The sequence below is a fragment of the Vicugna pacos genome, chromosome 13, assembly GCF_048564905.1.
Source record: "Vicugna pacos chromosome 13, VicPac4, whole genome shotgun sequence".
In the NCBI taxonomy this organism is placed as follows: domain Eukaryota; kingdom Metazoa; phylum Chordata; class Mammalia; order Artiodactyla; family Camelidae; genus Vicugna; species Vicugna pacos.
In genome coordinates this window covers 27045738-27062498 of record NC_132999.1, presented here as the reverse complement: position 1 = coordinate 27062498, position 16761 = coordinate 27045738, and the positions used below count along the sequence as shown (strand labels likewise).

The 16761-nt window shown below is 44.9% G+C and overlaps 1 long non-coding RNA gene across 4 annotated transcripts in view; it reads left to right on the top strand.

Annotated features, from left to right (window-relative positions):
- Positions 1-16761, top strand: part of LOC116283096 (uncharacterized) — a 327554-nt gene that overhangs the window by 206654 nt on the left and 104139 nt on the right. For all 4 annotated transcript variants that reach the window (XR_012079083.1, XR_012079084.1, XR_012079082.1 and 1 more), the window contains one exon: positions 11749-11880. This is a non-coding gene — a long non-coding RNA (uncharacterized lncRNA). The remainder of the gene's footprint in view (positions 1-11748; positions 11881-16761) is intronic.

The following is a 16761-nucleotide window of genomic DNA, read 5'->3' as shown; positions in this document are numbered from 1 at the left end:
TGGATTGCCTATTGTTTTTGGAAACATCCCACAATTTCTGTGATTTGACTCCCGCTTCTTCCTCCTTCAGGAAATCTTTTTAACTTTAAGAGTTCAAAGTTCACACACCTGTGGAGCCCATCTCCACCAGGAGACTTCAAACTGCAACATGGTTACCCTTTCTGGTCCTCACAACAAACTAAGGAGGTCAGTACTATTGTTACCCAACTTTACAGGCAAGGAGGCTGACTGACTGAGGCTCAGAAAGGCTGCACTTGTCCCTTACTGTTCCCTTATTAGGTGTTTCTAATAAGACATAGAGCTGGGATGACAACCTGGGCAGGCTGTCTCCAGAGACCACGTACTTAAGTGTTTCTCCATCCTGAGTTAGAACTCCTTCCCTTTCTGGGACGTGTTGAAAGATGCTGTATGAGGCAGGCTGGTGTGAGGGGATGCCATATCCATGGCAGACAATGGTCCAGGTCTGAGCTCAAGCTCAAGCTCAAGTTCAAGCAATCATGTCATCTCTCCAGACGCAGGATGTTCAAGGCATACTTGGAGATTCAAATATTCATCATACAAGATCACTCGCACATAACTATCCTCTGGCATAGCCGCTGAGATTCACAGTAGATGTTCAGTAAATGCTTGCTGAATCTGAATCTGGACGGAGCAAATATGATAATCCTTTTCTCCCCAGCCACACTCTGACTCTCCAACAAATTAGGTTCTTCTAATTTGTAGTAGTCTCTATCACTGCAGTGTGTTACCTTAGAAAAAGAATGTGTCTTTTCCTTATTCATTATCTGATTCCTCTACATATAAACTTCATGCTGGCTGGACCATATGAACAAGACATTGATAATTACTTAATGAATGAAAGGATCCCAAATGGAAAAGCCGTTTACATCGAAGACCTGCCTTCCTGGCCACGTGGCCACAGCTGATTGGCTTAATCTGAGTTAGGCATCCACCCTGGGTCCCATCAATTTCTCTCTCCAAGGAATTTGGAATTAGGAGTTAGAGATGGAGTCAGTTGGCTGTGGGAGACAAGTCAAAGAACTTGGTGAACTTTGGGGCTGTGAGACAAATTACCTTAGTGGTGTATGACAACCATTTATTATGCTCACAGATCACAAGGGCCTAGAGTTCAGATAGGGCACCGTGGGAACAACTTGTCCCTGTTCTACCATGTCTGGCTTCTTAGAAAATTCAAAAGTGGGAATCATCCCAAGCTTCATTCATTCACTTGTCTGGTGGTTGATCTTGGCTGTCACCTGGGGGCCTCAGTTCCTCTCCATACAGTCCCACCACATGGGCTGGGTTGGGTTCCTTCACAGCCTGGTGATTAGGTTCCAAGAGTAAGTGTCCCTAGAAAGAGAGAGAGGCAAATGGAAGCCATATTGCCTTTTATAACTTAGTCCTAGAATAAATGCAGTGTCATTCATTTTACTCATCAAGATGCTCACGAAGACCAGCCCAGCTTCAACAGCAGGAGAAATAGACTCTTCCTCTTAAATGGGGAGTTGCCAGTTTCAGGAAGAACATGTAGGATTGAAACTGTTGCAGTTATCAATTTGGAAAATACAGTCTGCCACAGGTCCTGGGACAACCATTTGGGAGGCAGCCATGATTGGTTATGTTCAAGAAGAAAAGTCACAGGTGGATTACAGGGAAAGGGCTGTGGAGCAAACCATGGTGTTATAGGTTGGATCCTTCAAAGGAGATACTTAGAATTTGGGGTGCATGGTGTTTATAGGGATCAACACCTGTGAAAGAGAGTAAGAGGAGGCCATACTAGGCAGAGGGAAAAGCTAGCTGTGGAAAGTCCCAACAAGAGCTTCCGCCAACACTGCAGTGGGTGTTCTGGAGCAAATTTTGCCTGTTGGAGTTGTCCCTTGTTGGGTCAAAATGACTGGACCTTTATATGATGCCTTTCTTCATTACGGAATGTGGGCTACGCCAGCAAAGATATGGCCTTGGGTGAGACTGGCCTCTGAAGCTAAGGCAGACCCTGAAGGAGCTGATAGTGAGAAGCTGTCTGCTGATGGCACTCCCCTCAGCTGGGCAGTGGTGTTTTCCTAGTAGGGGGATCTGTGTGATGCATCTTTGTATCCACTACAAGGAGCCGGGGGTGGGGGGGGGTGGCTTTCTAGTTCTCCTGGGTCTGGTTGTCATCCTACAAATGGGTTCCATAAATACCCTTTGTATTCACAACACACCCCTCTCCATTAAGTTGAATGGGTTTCCATGTCTTGCAACCCAATATACCAGCCTAAGGCTCTGGGTCTCAGTTTCCCTGTGAAGTGAGGGGGGTGGATGGGCCTTCCCATTTTGAAATCCGGTGATTCTTATCCTGTGGGCCACTGCCTTTTCCCCAGCCAGCCCTGCTGTAAGTGGAACACAGCTTACTTGTAGTTGAGAGCCTCTTATCAGATACAGACCCAGACAGACACAGTCTGGCTTAGCCGTGCATGTGATTTATTCACCCCGTGCAGAAGAAAGCGCCAGGTGATATCCGAGCTGTGGCAGCGGCCAGCTGGCTCCCAGCACATTCCAGGTATAAAAATAGAATTATTGGAGCTTGGTGCTCCTTACGAGCTGATTTCAGACTCCAGGAACACCGAGATGGCCTGGAAAATGTCGGCAAACTCAGTTCTGACCTCTGAGCCTCCAGTTTCTCCCTTGGCAAGTAAAGCGAGCTAATGGAAGCAGATTGTTGAGGGCACAGAGGACATGGATGCTGGGCGGTTCCAGCAATCGGACTCTTGGCCAGAAAGTTCTTCAAAAAAGCAGAGAAGTATAGATTTGGACAATACATAGTAGTGGAGTTGCACAAACGTAGATTTAAATTTTAGAACCTTAGTCTCTCTGAGTGTGTTTCCCTACCTTAAAAGTGTATCTAAAACCTATCTCATAGGCCTATTATGAACACTGAAAAAATAATGTGTTCTAAAGCATTTCGCACAATGCCAGGCACATTCTTGAGTGAATATCATTAGTTTCAAAGAGGAATATAAACTGTTTTTTAGTAATAGGTGTACAATATAGTGATTCACAATTTTTAAAAATTATACTCCATTTATAGTTATTATAAAATACTGGCTATATTCCCTGTGTTGTACAATACATCCTTGTAGCTTATTTTATAACTAACACTTTGTACTTCTTAAATCCCCACCCCTATATTGCCCGTCTCCCCTGCCCTCTCCCCACTGGTAACCATGCACTTGTTCTCTGTGTCTGTGAGTCTGCTTCTTTTTTGTTATATTCACTAGTTTGTTTTATTTCTTAGATTTCACGTGTAAGTGGTATATCACACAGTATTTGTCTTTCTTTGTCTGACTTATTTCACTCAGCATGACACCCTCCAAGTCCATCCATGTTGCTAAAAATGGCAAAATTTCATTATTTTTTATTTCCATTTTGTGTGTGTGTGTGTGTGTGTGTGTGTGTTTATCTCACATCTTCTTTATCCAGTCATCTGTTGATGGAGACTTAGGTTGCTTACATATCTTGGCTATTGTAAATAATGCTCTGATCATTGGGATGTGTGTATATTTATGACTTAGTATTTTGGGGGTTTTTTGGATATATACCCAAGAGTGGAATTACTGGGTCATACGGTAATTCGATTTTTAGTATTTTGAGAAGCTGCCACACTATTTTCCACAGTGGCTGCACCAATTTACATTTCCACTAATGGTGTACAGGGGTTCCCTTTTCTCCACATTCTCACCAACATTTATTTGTACTGTTTTTAATGATGGCCATTCTGACAGGTGTGAGGTGAAACCTCATAGTGGTTTTGATGTGCGTTTCCCTGATGATTAGGGATGCTGAGTGTCTTTTCATGTGCCAGTTGGCCATTTGCATTTCCTCTTTGGAAAAATGTCTCTTCAGCTCTTCTGCCCCTTTTTAAAATTAGGTTACTTGTTTTTTTGATGTTGAGTTGTATGAGCTATTTATATGTGGTGGGTTTTAATTCCTTATTGGTTACATCATTTGCAAACATCTTCTCCCATTCAGTAGGGATAAAGTGGTGGAAGCGGGCATCCTTGTCTTATTCTTTAGAGGAAATGCTTTCAGCTTTTCACCACTGAGTATGATGTTAGCTGTGGATGGCCTTTATTATGTTGAGCTATGTTCCCTCAATACCTACTTTCTGGAGAGTTTTTTTAATCATAAATGGATGTTGAATTTTATCACAAGATTTTTGTGCGTCTGCTGAGATGATTATATGGTTTTTATTCTTCAGTTTGTTAATGTGGTATACCACCCTGACTGATTTGTGGATATTGAAAACCTCTTGCATCCCTGGGATAAACCCCACTTGATCATGGTGTGTGATCCTTTAATGTACTGTTGGATTCAGTTTGCTAGTATTTTGTTGAGGATTTTTGCATCTATGTTCGTCAGTGATATTGGCCTGTAATTTTCCCTTTTTTTGTGATATCTTTGTCTGGTTTTGGTATCAGGGTGATGGTGGCCTCATAGAATGAGTTAGGAAGTGTTCCTTCCCCTCTGCAGTTTTTTTGAATAGTTGGAGAAGGAGAGGAGTTAACTCTTCTTTAAATGTTTGGTAGAATTTACCTGTGAAGCCATCTGCTCCTGGACTTTTTCGTCTGTTGGCAGTTTTTCAGTTAGTGATTGAATTTTATTAGTAGTAATTGTTCTGTTCATATTTTCTATTTCTTCCTGGTTCAGTCTTGGGAGATGGTACTTTTTGAAGAATTTGTCCATTTCTTTTAGGTGTCCAACTTATTGGCATGTACTTGTTCATTGTAGTTTTCAATTATTGAGCCCTGACCCTGTTCCAGGCTCTGTGATGAGGGCTAGGAAAACAAAGCTATCAAACATGCTTCTGACCTCAAGGAATTCCAGAATAGTAGGAAAAACAAATTACTGTTCTCATACAAAGTCTGTCACATCCCAGCTAAGTGACCTTGGACAAGTCATTTCACTTCTGTGGGTCTGAGTTTCCTATAAAATAGAGCTAGCTCTCCTTTGTTCAGAGCATTGGGTTGATAACTATATGAGATGATTGATAAGATGCCTTGTGCAGCTACCATTTGTCGAGTATTTCCTGTTACACCACAGCTGTGGTCCAGCTGGTTGGCCTTCACTTTTCCATGGGCTGCTCAGGACAGGAGACTCCTCAATGCCCTGAAACCTCAGAGAATTTGCCCAGCTTCTTTGGCCGTTTGACCTGCTTTATATTTGATGGGACATGTTGAGACAGAAGTTTGAAATAGTAATGGACCAGGAGCCAGGAAACAACAGGCTCAAGACCGTGCTTTCCTACCTTGAGGTTAAGAAAAATTGAAGTGCCCCACAGTTTAATGTCTCCATTTCTTGGCGGGGGTGAGATTTGGAGTCAGGCCCTCAGGGCTTACATTACTGGCTCTGCTCTTGCTGTGAAATCTGACAGTGAGCCTCAGCTAGGGGCCTCAGTTTCCTCATCTGGGCAATTTGGTAACCTCTTTAGCCTGGCTCAGAGTAGGTGATTAATGAAAATTCCCTTTATTTATGACTATTTTTATAATTCAGAGAAAATTTACGAGATATATAATAAAAATGGAGCTATGAGATGGAGAAATTAGTGCTCAGAGAGTTAATTTATTGTGGTGCTTTATATTTGCCACCTCAGTGCATGATACAGAGGAAGTGCTCCATATGGACTTATCCTGTCCCCCTGTAGATAAGGGTCACTTTCAATCCAGGCTTCATTTTTCAAGAGCGTATCTCTTGTCTCAGTTTTAGTCTGACTTTTTCTCTCTTCAGGAGCTTGCATCTTCTCCCTGAGTCTGAAGATTATTTTTTTCCTGCCTGGGACACTTCAGGGATGCTGTCCCCTGGGGAAAGGAAGTGAGGTGCATGCTTACTTGCTGAGGTTGTTAGTGGTCTTGAGTCAGGCCTGGGGACCCAGGGCCCATGCTCACTTGGACCCATCCCTTCAGGCCACTAGTGGCTTTGTGGTTGCTTTCAGTGACGTATGTAGAAGGAATTAGTCCCTCACTGTGACACACACACACACACCACTCACACGCATGCGTGCACATGTGCAAGTGCCCGGTGACTCACATTCTCTCCGAGTGACAGCTGATGACTGTGGAAAGCTGGACAGCTCCGGGGAGGGGGGTCCAGTCAAGTGCATCTCTCAATTCCCAAAACGACCCAGTGGTCGCAATGACTCACTGATCGAAATGCAGCAAGAGAGATAATGAGAGAAGACCAGGGTCAGCTTGGCTCCCACAGAGGATCTTGGAAGCAATGGTGCCTGAGGACAAATTACATTTCTGAGCTCTTGAGAGAGCTCTGAAACCCTCTCAATTTAGATTGGGCTCTCTTCTGGGATCAGTCATCTCCGGGAGAGATGGCATTTCATTATGGAAACCTATATTGGAATCATAATAGCTCATTGTGCCATGCATTCATAGGCTCCTGGCCCACAGAGGTCATCTGGCAGAGGCCCCGAGTTCAGCTGCAGAATTATTTCCCAGCCCAGGCTCTTTCCAGTTCACAAACAAGGGTTTAATCATTCCCAACCTGCTTAAAAAGGTGTTAATAATTTCCAGGTGCCTCTCGGGGCCTCTGTGGGCGTCTGTACATTTTCTTAGTTAAACCCCCTCACTCCTCCACGAGACCCCCATGATGGTCCTCACCTCTCAGAGCTGAAGATCCTTGAGGTCTAAATGATTTGTCCAAGACCTCATGGTGGCAATCCAAGAAAGAATTCCAAAACCTACACTCTTCCTGCTGTAGTACACAGGCCGGAGTTGTGGTTCTTCCATGGTTTCTGCAAGTCCTTTCCCTCTGCTAACCTTGGTGTCTCATAACATCATCACCCACAGCGTGGACCCCCAAACACAGCTCACTGAAACAGAAGGGAAATGTGATGCAGGGTGTGACACTGGGAAGGACGCAGGTTTTCTCACTCGTCAAGTAAGGAGTTTGGTCAAATAATCTCTTGGCTTCACTCCTACTTGAACAGTTTAGAGAAGTGGTTCTCAACCCAGGCTGCACGTTCCTATCCCCTAGGGAAACTTTTCAAAAACACTAATGCCTGGCTTTCTAGAGCCTTTGGTTTAATTGGGCTAGAGAGGGGCTTGGGACTTCCTAGAGTTTCCTGTCCCTTCCGCTCTTGTACCTTATTGCTAAAAGTTGTCAACTCACTGTACCAGCCAGAAACTGTCACATCCAATCTAACAAGTCCTTCTGTCTCTGATATTTGTGCCAATCTTCCCTCTTCTTTCTCTCCTGCTCTCCTGTAACTAAGAAGTCACCGTTATCTCCCTCCTTACTATTGAAATAGCCACTCTGGTGGTTGCCAGTCATCACTATCTGTGTCCCTCCCCTTGTTCTTACTTGAAACCTGATTTTGTGCCAGAATTCATCTCTATCCCGCATGGCTCAGGGGATACTGCCACCACCCCCAGTTTAGGAATGGGTCCTAACAGAGCCAGCATGGGCACAGTACACCCCCAGTAAACGTTGTCTGGGATTGGACTTGTGACCTTAGTGGCCTAATTAAACTGGAGGGAAGGATTTATAATTCTTGCTGGGGGATGCATAGTGGAAACTTCTTCTTCCCTGCTGGATATGAACAAGGAAATATACAGACCTGGTTGCCCCTTGCCACCATCCTGTGACCGTGAAGGGAAACAGCCTTGGGATGACATGGATTGGAAATATATATATCCAGATACAAACATATATCTAAATCTATTTCTATACAATATGTTGTCCTAAGGCTGTTTCCCTTCATATAGTATAGATTATTATATTATGTAGTATATATTATTATATTACGTAGACAATGTTATTTATGTATATTACATATACGTAATACATAGTTTGTGCGGAACATATCAGACATATGATAAACATGTGATGAATCGTGAATGAATGAGTGAATGACTTCACTGTCTGCTGAATCAAGTCAGCCTGGGTCCCAGTGTACTCTTGAATAAGGGTTGGCAAACTTTTTCTGTAAATGGACAGTGAGTATATATTTGAATCTTTGTAGACTTTGGGGTCTCTGTTGCATTTGCTCAGTTCTGTGGTTGTAGGGCGAAAGTAGCCATAGAAAATATGCAAGTGAATGAGCAGAGCTGTTTTCCAATAAAACTTTATTTATACAAACAGACAGTGGGCCTTATCTGGCCCACAGGCTATATTTTGCTGACCCATGATTTAGGAAAAAAGAGAAAAAGTTGGACCAGATGAAAAATGACAGATATTTGGCCTGCTTGCTGAACCTCTGGCTCCCCCTGCTAGACGTCAGTAATCCATTAAGCTCCACTTTGATGCTGAACCTGCGTTTGCTCTCACACACCTCAACCCAGACCAGCAGTCCGTTAAAGAGGATGTGCTGAGTGCAACCTGTTTGTCTTCCCTGCCGAGATAATACTCTTAGTTACAAAGCCCTGTGGTTGGGAGCTCACAGAGCTGGGTTTTAGACTTGGATTTTCTGCTTGTGTTCCATGTGACATTACCCCAGACATTCTCTCTCTGGATCTCGTTCATTTCTAACATTGTGCGTTTTGTTGACAGGGACTTGAGCAATTACCTAGGCAAAGATTCCATTAAAAAAAAAAGGCCTCCCTGGTTTTACTCTCTCGGTGTTTGCTGTGTGGTCAATTAAGCAAGGAAGGAAAATTTAAGCCAGTTGTGACAATAGAGCATTAGAACCTGGGCTCATATTTTTTCCTTTCTACCTTGCTGAGTTATTAAGGACAGATCGTGGCTTCAGTGGCTGAGAATGGCTGACATCCCATTCCAGAATGCCACCTTTCCTCCCATTGTGCCACTTGTCAGGTTTTCCAAATATGCCCCTTTCACCTTCCATTTCAACATTATTTTCATTCTGAGGCTCTTGACATGTTTAATTCCATGGCTAAGCCCTCTCCCCGTCCAAATGTCGCCACCCTTGTCATGCAATTTATTTTCTACACACATATAAAATCAGGCCTGAACATTTTCTCTACTGTGAGCTTTTGAGAAATAGCCTTTGGAGCAGCCATCCATCATGGTGGCAATAATACGCTAAGAGTAAATTCTTTTTTATTTGTTTAGTAGTTCCCATTCTAGATCAGGTTTCATCAAGTGCAGCCCATGTCAGCAAAAAAATGCCCCTTCATAGAGTATGTTTCTCTCCTGTCAGTCAATCAGGGGAAGGGAAAAAGAAATGATCTGAAGCACCTACTGTGTGCTAGCCATGGTGCTAAAGGAGGGCGATTTATCTCCATCATACTGATGAGATGACAGGTTCAGAGACATTAAATGATGGAGCGAGGAGGCTGGAGCGGGTTTTCAGAGTCCTAGGTGTATCAGTCAGGCTTCTCCAGAGACAGAACCAATTGTGTGTGTACACTTCCTCCTATCTACATCTATTTGTCTGTCAGTTTATCTTCCTATCTGTCGTCTGTCTATCGATCTATCGCCTATCTTTCTACTTACCTACCTATCTATTTATCATCTGTTGAGAAATTAATTTTAAGCTAGCTCATGTGGTTATAGGAGCTGGCAAGTCAGCAATCTGCAGGACAGGCTGGCAGGCTGGAAATCCGTGTAAGAGTTTATGTTGCAGTCGTGAGTCTCAAATCCCTAGCACAGGTCAGCAGATTGGAAATTCAGGCAGGGTTTCCATGTCAGTCTGGATGCAGAATTCCTTCTTCTCTGGGAAACTTTGATTTTTGCATTTAAGACTTTTAACTGTTTGAATGAGGCCCACTTATATTAGGGAGGATAATATGCTTTTCTTAACTGATTATAAATATTTGTCATATCTATAAAAGACCTTCACAGCAACACCTAGACCACCATTTAACCAAACAACTGGGCACCATAGCCAAGCCAATTGACCCATAAATTTAGCCATCACCCTAATCCACTATTATTTTTTAAATTGAAGTATAGTTGATTTACAGTGTTGTATTAGTTTTTAGTGTACAGCACAGTGATTCAGTTATACATATATATGCATATTCTTTCCCATCATGGTTTATTATAGGATATTGAATATAGTTCCCTGTGCTACATAGTAGGTTGTTTATCTGTTTTATATACAGAAGTTTATAATGTATCTGCTAATCCCAAACTCCTAATTTATCTCTCCCCAACCTCCTTCCCGCTTTGGTAACCACAAGTTTGTTTTCTGTGTCTGTGAGTCTGTTTCTGTTTTGTAAATAAGTTATTTTTTTTTATCATATTTTAGGTTCCACATATAAGTGATATCATATGGTATTTGTTTTTCTGTGACTTACTTATGATAATCTTTAGGTCCATCTGTGTTACTGCAAATGGCATTATTTCATTCTTTTTTATGGCTGAGTAATATTCTAGTGTGTGTGTGTGTGTGTGTGTGTGTGTGTGTGTGTGTGTGTGTGTACACACATAAAACTTCTTTATCCATTAATCTGTTGATGGACATTTAGGCTGCTTCCATGTCTTGACTTTTGTAAACAGTGCTGCTCTGAACATTGGGTTGCGTGTATTTTTTTTTTTTCAATTGGAGTTTTCTCTGGATATATGCCCAGAAGTGGGATTGCTGGAACATATGGCAACTCTATTTTTAGTTTTTAAAGGGAATCTCCATGTTGTTTTCCCCAATAGCTGCATCAGTTTACATTCCCACCAACAGTGTAAGAGGGTTCCCTTATCACTACACCCTCTATAGCATTATTTGTAGACTTTGTGATGCTGGCCATTCTGACAGGTGTGAGGTGATACCTCACAGTAGTATTGATTTGCAGTTCTCTAGTAATTAGCGATATTGAACATCCTTTCATGTGCCTCTTGGCCACCTGTATCTCTTCTTTGGGGAAATGTCTATTTAGGTCTTCTGCACATTTTTGGCTGGGTTGTGTTGTTGTTGTTGTTGAGTTGCATGAGCTGTTCATATATTTTGGAAATTGAGTCCTTATCGGTTGCATTGGCCTGCATAAGATCTGGAACTTGGGAGACTCCCAGTGAAGAAATGGGGCAGATATGACCCTTCCACCGAACATTTTTATTTAGGATTTGTGGTTAGACTCTTGCTTAAAGGGCTTTACTGGCTCTTCTGTGCTCTTAGGAAAAGGTCTGAGTGTCCCATTGTGGCTTCTGAGACCCTTCCTTGTGGGGTCTCTGCCTGCTTCTGCAGCCTCGTAACCACTTCTTTGCACACTCACTGTTTCAGCTATCACTTATTTGTCATTTTTAATGACCAAATGCTCTTTTTTACCCCTGTACTTTCGCACACACTGTTTTCTCCGACGGGAACACACTTCCCTCATCTATCCACTGCCTGTTCTCACATGAGGAACTCTGAGGTGACCCCTTAGGTCTCAGCTAATTACCATTTTCTTGGGAATCTTCCCAAGTGTGCAGTGGGGCTCTGATCTACAAATGTGCTGAGCTGACCAGAGGGTTTATTACCCTGCCTGCTTGGTTAGCTGTGAGTTTTATGCAGGCAGAGTTGAGCCTCATTTCCTTGGGGCTCTAGTGCATGGAATAATGTCTGACACATGGTGGATATTTAATAAATATTTGTTCAATATCAAGTGAAAAAGAAAAATGCAACCTTTGATATTCCATATCTTCTTTTCAATGTTTATGAGCTTGTTGTTTCTCTCCCCAAGTAAATTACTGTCTGAACGTGAGTTCCTCCAAACACCCGTCATTATATCATAAATGTTCCTTATGAGGAACAATTAAAGAAGCCAAGAGGTGACCAGCTCTTCTCAGTGGAATTCATGTCAGCCACACAATATGTTCTCTTCTTAGAAGCAGGATCTGGTGAGCTGGCCTGGGCCCAGGTCGTGAAGGATGGTTTAGCGGTCGGATGGAAACATGGAATCATCGCCCCCATGGACTCGCCCTGAGGCTGCTCCGGGAAGAGTGGCAGGAGGATGACAGGTACGCACGTTCTGAATTACTTCGAGGTGGTCTCGGCCCCATTTACTGTCCCCAGGAGTCCTCTCCAGGGTTTGATGTGGACACATTAGAAGCACACATGAAGACAATGATGTATATGTGTTTAGTCTGAACTTGTCCAGCACGGCTGTGTCACCGTGGAGCGCAGCTGCCTCGCAAAGAGAAGAAAGATGGGGGTGTTAATCATCATGGCAGCCCATTCTTCCTCCTTCAGTCCTTCTGCCAAGGCTGCAGGGCTGGTCACCATCTTTTGAGCTTTCATCTCACTCTCCTCTAAAAATGACCTGGATGTCCTCTGTGGTGGAAAACCTTAAGGAGTTCAGTTCAAGTCCCTCTATTTCAAACTTTCCTGAATAGTTATGTTTAACTTGTTTAAAAATGTCTTTTGAGGAACTGAGAGAAGCATTAGGAATGCAATCATGAGCAAAGAGACAGAGACCCTGCCCTCAGGGAACTTACCTAGGTTGTACTGAATCTGTGCTCAGAGAAGGGAATGCAGAAGTGGACATCGCTCCCCACGTCCCCAGCAGGGATTACAGCTGGCCGAGCACTGCGTCCGTGCCTGGCACTCAGTCAGGTATTTTACATTCATCCCCACAACCATCCTTTGAAGTAGGTATTATTTTGATTGGTTGTTTATTTATCTGTTATAACCACAGTGCACCCAAGACACAAAAAGGGAGCATTTGGGCTGGGCTTGAAAGAATGTGTAGAAATCCATCATGAGGAAAATGTGGGAAGGAAATTCTAGGCATAGACACAGTGCTGCATCTGGAATGTTGGATGGCTGCTGGGGTCATGAGGTTGGAGGGGTGGAAGGAGGGACAGGGAATGAGCCTTCTAAGGGGGAGTTAGCCAGTTGTGAAAAGGAATCTTGACCGCTTTCTTACGGGGTGGAAGCTATTAGTTATGTTTAAGCAATAGGGTGACATAATCAGAGGTGAGAGTAAGAACTATAGAGGCAGTACACAGAGCTGGCCGGGAGGGGGTGACAGAGAGCGCAAACCTGGGCCATCATTAGGAAGCCACTGTAGTTGGTCTTGCAAATAATGAGTCTCTGTTGTGAACCCATGGATGGGTCAGTCTAATGTGTTCCATTGAGAAGCTGCTGATCACTGGTTGCTTATTACTGGTTACTTAGATACAAATAATTTTTCCACATTTCTCTTATAATTACAAACTCTTTGGCCAATATCAGAATTTTTTTTTAGCCATATGAGGAAACAAAATAAATCACTATATTTAGGTAACAGTAATGATGGTGTAGAGGATACTGGAATGCATGGCCCAGATATTACCTCTAGCTGCTGGGAGGGCTTAAATTATTATGTACTTAATTATTCCTCTAGCTGCTGGGAGGGCTGCCAGCAGACAGCCCTCAACTCTTAGTCCCTTTTGAGGATTGTATCAGCTGAAGAGAGTTACCTCTTCTGAGATCACACTTCCTTCTAGGGGCAGCCCACATCCAATGGCTGAACTCTGTGGAGGTATACATGCCTTGCCCCCTTCCCCCAGTTTGGGGTAACTCTGAAGGTCCCTCTCCACCTCAGAGTTCCCTGTAATGTTGGTTGAGACCTCTGTTGAAGCCCACATCTTCCTCTGCCTGACTCTGCCACCTTTCCTTTCATTCCCTTTCAGGATGTGGGGATCCTGAGAGTACTCCCTGATACAGTTTGTGCATGCACGTCTCCATCCAAGCCTGCTACTTGGGGGACTAGCTAGTGATAATTGCAGCTAATGTTTGTCTGTGCCTGACAGCGTGTGAGGGAGTTTATATACATAGTCCTCTTTCATTCTTACAGTAATCATGGGTAGTAGGTAGTCCATCATAACATTCCTACACCATTGCGTGGACACCAGAGAAGTTTCCTGTCTGTGAGCCTAGGTCAACTTTAGTCCTTCCTGAGAAAGGGCAGGGCAGAGAGCCCTAACCCCTTTAGACATATGAGAAAGTGAGGCCCACAGAGAAATAATTTTCCCAAAATCACAAATCTAGGAGTGTCGCAGAGTTGTCCAGCTTTCTGATCAGTTCTACTGCATATAGGTGTTCCCATTCCTACTCATGCTTTTTAATACACCACATCCTAGGCAGGCTAGGCTGGGCCGGGGTTTCTATCTGCGGTCTGAAAGCTGTAAGTGCCCACCTGCTAAACTCTCACTGAAAATGTGTGGCCTGAGACAAAATGGAAAGGAATGATTCTTAACACAATATTAGTGCCAAGGAGGCCCTTAGCATCTAACTCAGGGATTTCAAACTGTCACCTACAGAGCTGCCTCGGGGGCTTGAGAGAAAAGAACAGGGAAAGAGAAAGAGCAGAATGGAAAATAAGAGGAAGGGGAATAGGGTGTGAGAAAGAAAGAAAAGATGAGAAGAGATTAGGGAAACGGGGGAGGAGGGGAGGGAAAAGGAGGAGCGGTGGGGGGAGAAAGATGCTGGCCGGCTGCTCTCTGAAATAAACAATGGCAACTTTCCTGCCCGTGAGGCAGCCGCTTATGTGGGGCTTTGAACTCCTCAGGACAGTATGCTTTGTCATCTGGAATAATAAACGCAAACCTGGTGGCCCAAGGAGCCGGCAGGCGGTGACTGGGGGGTGCAGCTCGTGCTCTGCCACCATGGGCAGCCCGCTGTCTGTGTCTGCACAGAGGAGCTGGGGAAGGCATCCTCGGGGAGGCACGGGGGTCAAGAGGGCTCTCAGCTGGTGCTGAGTGAGCTTTTCAAAGTAAACAAGGGCTCTGGGGCGAGGGAGAGCCTCCTGTTGGTGGGGACTCTGATGCGGGGTGGGCCCTGGAAGGAGCTTGGTATTTTTAGCTTGCCTGTTGCTTTGAAAGAAAGAAAGAGGGAAAGAAACAGCCACAGTGTGCAATCTATTATTTTCTAGGACATAATAGTTAACAGCTCCAAAAACACGCTGGCTGCGCGCCACAGCTCATCAAGGAGCATCTCACCGCAGAATGAGCAGAGGATGAACACTACGTGTCTCAGAGTGCTGGCTGCTGGCGTGCAGGGCTCAGGGTCTAGCTCCACGCTTGCCTCGCCTGGGCCCGATGGCAGTCACTCACCTGTTGGCTCCTTGGTGCATCAACACTCTCCTCCGTCCTTTAAGGGAAAGCGTTCTGTTCGATTGGCCCCAAGGTGAAGTCTTAACTTCCCTAGGCCACTAAGAGATCATGGAAACCCTATGGGGTTAGGAGTCGGGCCAGGGACCTGCCCTGCCCACTTGCTTGGACAAGTCTCAGTTACCTGGAGTTTAGGTGAGCTCAGTAGGCTCTCTGAGTTTTAACACTAAACAAGCCTTCAAAAATATAAATGAGGAGAGGTCCTGAGAGGCCAGGTGGGTCCTAGTGCTCTGCACCAAATAAATGGATATTTGTTGAGTGAACGAGTGAATAGGAGGTATGATAGGGGGTGATGGCCCACCTTCACCTGCAGAAATAGAGGATATTGGATGTTCTCGTACTACTTGCAGCTTTGTATTCTCTAAACCTCCAGGAGGGGTAAAGAAACTTTAACTCTGGGGTGGCAAGCAGAGCTGGCGGATGAGCAGAGAGGAGACGCTGGGGCCATGGGGGATACAGGGCGCTGCCCAGAGTGCACGAGTGTGTGAGGCAGCACTTGCCCTGTGAGGGAAGGATGCTGGACCAGAATACGGAAGACCCAGGCTTGCCATCTCCTGGCAGTGGAGACCTGGGGCAGATCTGCCCTCCCAGAGGCACAGCCTGTTTGGGAGTTGAGACTCCCTCCCTCTGCTCTCCTGCAGCGCCGCAGGCCGGCCTCTGTGCAGGCCTTTCTCTCTGTCCAGGATGATCCTTCCTGTTCTCCTAACTGTCCTCACCACCCTTCCGCCTTGCCCTGTTCCACTCCACCCTCCGCGCGGCCTCTGAATTGATCTCCCAGCATGAAGAGCAGATGGGGCCACGCTCTGGCACACAGCGGCCAACAACCCCTCTGCCTCAGGCTGATGCCCAAGCATTCAAGGTCTCCCTGCGGGCGGGCCCCTGCTGATGGTTCCAGGATCAGCATCTCTGTCCACTCTTCCGCATGCGCCCTAAGGTTCTGGCACGGTACTCCCGGAAGGCTCCACACTTTCTTAGATGTGGGCGTACTTTTGTATGCGCTGTTCCTTCTGCACGTGCTCTTCCAAAACTCATCTCAAGCAATTGCTGTGTCTGGAGAACGGCTCAGGAGGGCCTCGTGGAGCAAATCCCTTCCTTCTGTATGCAGTCCTGTGACAGCCCCCTATTGCCTGCAACACTCCATTTGGGGAGACAGGTGAAAACAGAACCCGTGAGAACCAGGCTGTGGTCATCGCTGCAGCCCAGGGCTGTCAGTTACTAGTAGTTCCCAGGAGATGACTGATTTTGTGAATGAATCAGTACGACAGGGATAAGGATCCTGTTTTCACTCACAGGACTATTGGAAGGATCCCCAAAATGCAAAAGCATTTTATCAAAGAAAAGGCTATACACATTTGAGGGTTTGTCATGATGATGATCTGATTCTAGAAGAGAAAATAGAGACAGAAGTCTTAAAATAGAATTTCTCTCTCCCTTCCCTCTTCCCTCCCCACTCCCCTTCCTTCTTTCTTTCTTGTGTGTTTGGCATTGCCCAAAGCCTAGAGAAATACTAAAGAACAAGGCAGACAAGATTCCCCTCCCCCATGAAGCATGTTTTCTGTTAAAGAAACAAATACAGCGAACTAACAACAGGATGCTTTTGATCAATGAGTGACTGAGAGAAAGCAGAAGCAGGGGCCGCAGGGTGCCTTGAAAAGAGAAGGTCTCCAGAAACTTGACCACGGCTCTGTGCCCCATCAGGGAGGGCTGCTTCCAGCTGTGCGATGTGGAGGGGCTGCTTGGCCCCTT